At 44.5% G+C, this 5,787-nt stretch overlaps 1 pseudogene; it reads right to left on the bottom strand.

Annotated features, from left to right (window-relative positions):
- Positions 1-477: 477 nt before the first annotated feature.
- On the bottom strand, positions 478-5,300 carry LOC120992040 (annotated as a pseudogene).
- Between the last annotated feature and the right edge of the window lie 487 nt (positions 5,301-5,787).

Below are 5,787 nucleotides of genomic sequence, written 5' to 3'. Positions count from 1 at the left end.
AGTCGTAAACTGCTGTATGGGCACACGGCAAGGATCGGAAGAGCGCCATATGGTTTTTGGAGGGCAGATTTGGTGGAATGGTCTACGGGTGCCATTTTGCTATTGATCACCCTTTGGAGACCAGTACAGCCATTTTGTGACAATCATACCTTTTATTTTTCTCTCTACGGAGCTTTATCATTGGTTCTATTATGGGGTTCATACAACTTTTTGATTGCTTTAGCTTTTTGGGAACCAGGATAAAGATAAGGCGACAACTCTGCCATTGCTTTTTGCCATGCAGGAAAAATGAAACATTATTTTCATTTTGCTGGTCAGTACGATTACAGAGATACCAATTATATATAGTTTTTTTTTTTTTACATTTTACCACTTTTGCACAAAGCATTTTTGAAAAAATATGCTGTTTTTTAAAATTCTTCTGTTGATCGCCTTGTGTGGGAGCTCATTTTTGCGGGATGAGTTAACATTTTCATTGGTACCATTTTGGGATAAAGTGTACTTTTTGGCCGCTTGCTATTACGCTTGTTGTAAGGCAAGGTTACAAAAATGGCTGTTTACATTTACATTCACCAGAAGGGGTAGACCTCTAGATATATTAATACAGCTAATCATTATGGATGCGACGATACATAATATGTCTGTTTTTCTTTTCTTTTTTCTAGCTGGGTCTCACAGGCTTCTGTAGAAGGCAAGCCCCAATGTCTCTGGAAGGTATCTGGTTGCCTTCCCAGCCATCGGGTCTCCGTTACAGTAGCGCAGAGACCCGATGGGGACGGGGAGGAAACCCCTCTCTCTCTCCATAAACCCCGTACATGCCGCGGTCAGCGCTAACCACGGCATCCAAAGGGTTAAAGCGCCGAAATCGGTGTATTCACCGTTGCTGGTGTATACAGCAGGTGCTCAGCTGTCAGGAACAGCTGGACCCCTGCTGCTAATCGGGCAGGCATCAGTGTAACAAGACGTGGTTTTTGTATAAAACATCTGCCACTTTCTGGACATAAATATTTGTTTCTTGTGTGACCTCTCTCATGTCTAACAAGATGTGATTTATATGCAAAACATTTCCCACATTCTGAACATTAATATGGCTTCTTTCCTTTGTGACTTCTCTGATGTGTAACAAGATATGATTTATCTTTAAAACTTTTCCCACATTCTGAACATGAATATGGCTTCTCTCCTGTGTGACATCTCTCATGTCTAACAAGACTTGATCTCTCTGTAAAACATTTTCCACATTCTGAACATGAATACGGCTTTTCTCCTGTGTGAATTCTCTCATGTGTAACAAGATATGATTTATCTGTAAAACATTTCCCACATTCTGAACATGAATACGGTTTCTCTCCTGTGTGAATTTTCTCATGTTTAACAAGATTTGATTGATGCGTAAAACATTTCCCACATTCTGAACATGAATACGGTTTCTCTCCTGTGTGAATTCTCTCATGGGAAACAAGACTTGGTTTATGTGTAAAACATTTCCCACATACTGAACATAAATACGGCTTCTCTCCTGTGTGAACTCTCTCATGTCTAACAAGATGTGATTTATCTGTAAAACATTTCCCACATTCTGAACATGAATATGGCTTCTCTCCTATGTGACTTATCTCATGTGTAACAAGATGTGATTTAGCTGTAAAGCGCTTCCCACATTCTGAACAGGAGTATGGCTTCTCTCCTGTGCAAGTTCTTCTGTGTGTAGAAAGGCTTGAGTTTTTTGAAAGCTCTTTACCATGTTGAAAACTTTTACCCCATTTGTGAGCAGTACTTGTAACAATCTGTAACTGGTCGGGAGAGGGTTCCTCTTGATTAGGGGGATTATATGATAGATCTGTACTGTGAAGTCCTGGATGTACATTAGGGTTTTCTCCTGAAGAGCGCTGGATGATATCTTCATCTTCTACTTTATAATTTAGTGATAACATTAATTTTTCCTCAGAATTCTTATTGGGATTTTCTGTCAAAATAAAAATTAAACTTGGTGCGTTAAAAAAATACAGAGTAGACAAAATTATAGCATTCAAATTAGACTGAAAGTGGATCCAGCAGGAAGGAGATGTAAAACCATTAATTTCTAATCCACTCCTGACTATGGTTCATAAAACTGCACCAAAAACTGAATGTGTGATCCCAGCGTTATAAAGCTTTCTATAACAAAGTTCAGGATTCGGTTCTACATCCGGTCATCACTTTGAAAACCCAGCTATAACTGGCAACGAAGCTTGACTTTGCAGCACCCCAGTACAGCGGGTATCTGCAAATATTTGGTTTGTAATATTATTTACTGCTTGCACTGTACTCCAGCAGATGAGGTATGGTTGGCATCAGGGGGCTAACCACTTCATTCCTCCCCTCTTGGTAGGAGTCCTACTTCCTGTCAGGAGAGGGGAGTGTTAGGCTATTTTCACATTAGCATTTTCAATTCCACCAATTCTGCAAGCAGCGTTTTTCTGTCCGCGATGTGATGCAGAGCAAGACGGATCCGTCCTGGCACACAATGTAAGTCAATGGGGACGGATCCATTTTCTCTTACACAATAAAAAAAGGGATCCGTCCCCCATTGACTTTCAATGATGTTCATGACGGATCCGTCTTGTCTATAGAAGACATAATACAACTGGATCTGTTCATGACGGATGCATGTAGTTGTATTATGGTAACGGAAGCGGTTTTGCAGATCCATGACGGATCCACAAAAAACGCTAATGTGAAAGTAGCCCTAACTAGGACTGTGAGGAGTGAAGAAGCATGTCCTATTGTTTCTACTCCAAGGGTAAAGGTTCATTTAGAAACACCAAGCGGCACCTTCCCGGCAATCGGCTGCTCATTCAGTGGAAGAAACACATTTACAAGCAGCAATCGCCTTCACAGTATGAGAACGAGGGAAAGCTACTGCAATTGTTTGTCCTCATAGAGCTGCATTGTTTCTGAGCAGCAGATCGCTGTTTAGACATCACAATCTGCTACCCAGAAACAATAATTTAGGTGCCTGCACAAACGACAGGATCACGTGTATACACTGCACATGACGACTCTTACCTTGTGATATAAGAGGCTGGTGGTCCTCCATTACATGTCACTGCACACACGTGTATACACTGCACATGACTGGTCTTACCTTGTGATATAAGAGGCTGGTGCTCCTCCATTACATGTCACTGCACACACGTGTATACACTGCACATGACGGCTCTTACCTTGTGATATAAGAGGCTGGTGCTCCTCCATTACATGTCACTGCACACACGTGTATACACTGCACATGACGGGTCTTACCTTGTGATATAAGAGGCTGGTAGTCCTCCATTACATGTCACTGCACACACGTGTATACACTGCACATGACGGCTCTTACCTTGTGATATAAGAGGCTGGTGCTCCTCCATTACATGTCACTGCACACACGTGTATACACTGCACATGACGGCTCTTACCTTGTGATATAAGAGGCTGGTGCTCCTCCATTACATGTCACTGCACACACGTGTATACACTGCACATGACGGCTCTTACCTTGTGATATAAGAGGCTGGTGCTCCTCCATTACATGTCACTGCACACACGTGTATACACTGCACATGACAGCTCTTACCTTGTGATATAAGAGGCTGGTGCTCCTCCATTACATGTCACTGCACACACGTGTATACACTGCACATGACGGCTCTTACCTTGTGATATAAGAGGCTGGTGCTCCTCCATTACATGTCACTGCACACACGTGTATACACTGCACATGACGGGTCTTACCTTGTGATATAAGAGGCTGGTGCTCCTCCATTACATGTCACTGCACACACGTGTATACACTGCAGATGACGGCTCTTACCTTGTGATATAAGAGGCTGGTGGTCCTCCATTACATGTCACTGCACACACGTGTATACACTGCACATGACTGGTCTTACCTTGTGATATAAGAGGCTGGTGCTCCTCCATTACATGTCACTGCACACACGTGTATACACTGCACATGACGGGTCTTACCTTGTGATATAAGAGACTGGAGCTCCTCCATTACATGTCACTGCACACACGTGTATACACTGCACATGACGGGTCTTACCTTGTGATATAAGAGGCTGGTAGTCCTCCATTACATGTCACTGCACACACGTGTATACACTGCACATGACGGCTCTTACCTTGTGATATAAGAGGCTGGTGCTCCTCCATTACATGTCACTGCACACACGTGTATACACTGCACATGACGGCTCTTACCTTGTGATATAAGAGGCTGGTGCTCCTCCATTACATGTCACTGCACACACGTGTATACACTGCACATGACGGCTCTTACCTTGTGATATAAGAGGCTGGTGCTCCTCCATTACATGTCACTGCACACACGTGTATACACTGCACATGACAGCTCTTACCTTGTGATATAAGAGGCTGGTGCTCCTCCATTACATGTCACTGCACACACGTGTATACACTGCACATGACGGCTCTTACCTTGTGATATAAGAGGCTGGTGCTCCTCCATTACATGTCACTGCACACACGTGTATACACTGCACATGACGGGTCTTACCTTGTGATATAAGAGGCTGGTGCTCCTCCATTACATGTCACTGCACACACGTGTATACACTGCACATGACAGCTCTTACCTTGTGATATAAGAGGCTGGTGTCCTCCATTACATGTCACTGCACACACGTGTATACACTGCACATGACGGCTCTTACCTTGTGATATAAGAGGCTGGTGCTCCACCATTACATGTCACTGCACACACGTGTACACACTGCACATGACGGCTCTTACCTTGTGATATAAGAGGCTGGTGCTCCTCCATTACATGTCACTGCACACACGTGTATACACTGCACATGACGGCTCTTACCTTGTGATATAAGAGGCTGGTGCTCCTCCATTACATGTCACTGCACACACGTGTATACACTGCACATGACGGCTCTTACCTTGTGATATAAGAGGCTGGTGCTCCTCCATTACATGTCACTGCACACACGTGTATACACTGACAATGACGGGTCTTACCTTGTGATATAAGAGGCTGGTGCTCCTCCATTACATGTCACTGCACACACGTGTATACACTGCACATGACGGGTCTTACCCTGTGATATAAGAGGCTGGTGCTCCTCCATTACATGTCACTGCACACACGTGTATACACTGCACATGACGGGTCTTACCTTGTGATATAAGAGGCTGGTGCTCCTCCATTACATGTCACTGCACACACGTGTACACACTGCACATGACGTCTCTTACCTTGTGATATAAGAGGCTGGTGCTCCTCCATCATGGCCTCCTTGTACAGATCCTTGTGTCCTTCTATATACTCCCACTCCTCCATGGAGAAATAGACAGTGACGTCCTGACACCTTATAGGAACCTGACAACACAATGACACCGTCATCACCCAGACCCCTCCAGTGCTGTTACTGGAGAATTTCCCAGCATTCCCAGCAGTGTCACCTCTCCAGTCAGCAGCTCCATCATCTTGTGGGTGAGTTCTAGGATCTTCTGCTCATGTATCAGGGGGTGAGGGGGAGGCTCTGTGATGGGGTGAGGGGTCCTGCTCCGCCCTCCTGACTCCTGGAGATGGATGATGGGAGTCACACAGTCCCCCGATGTCTTCTTCACTATTGTGTACTCCTGTGGATGGAGAGAAACAAAAAGATCTAAATTACTTTTACCGGTAACCTGTTCTTCCAGACCTCATAGCGGCTCCCATGGAAAAGTCCCCCCCCCCCTCCTCCTCACTGGACAGGACACTTGGAACATAAGAGCAGTACA

This window comes from Bufo bufo, chromosome 2, assembly GCF_905171765.1.
Source record: "Bufo bufo chromosome 2, aBufBuf1.1, whole genome shotgun sequence".
NCBI lineage: Eukaryota > Metazoa > Chordata > Amphibia > Anura > Bufonidae > Bufo > Bufo bufo.
The sequence above is the reverse complement of the archived record's forward strand: the minus strand, read 5'-3'. Positions and strand labels throughout refer to the sequence as shown.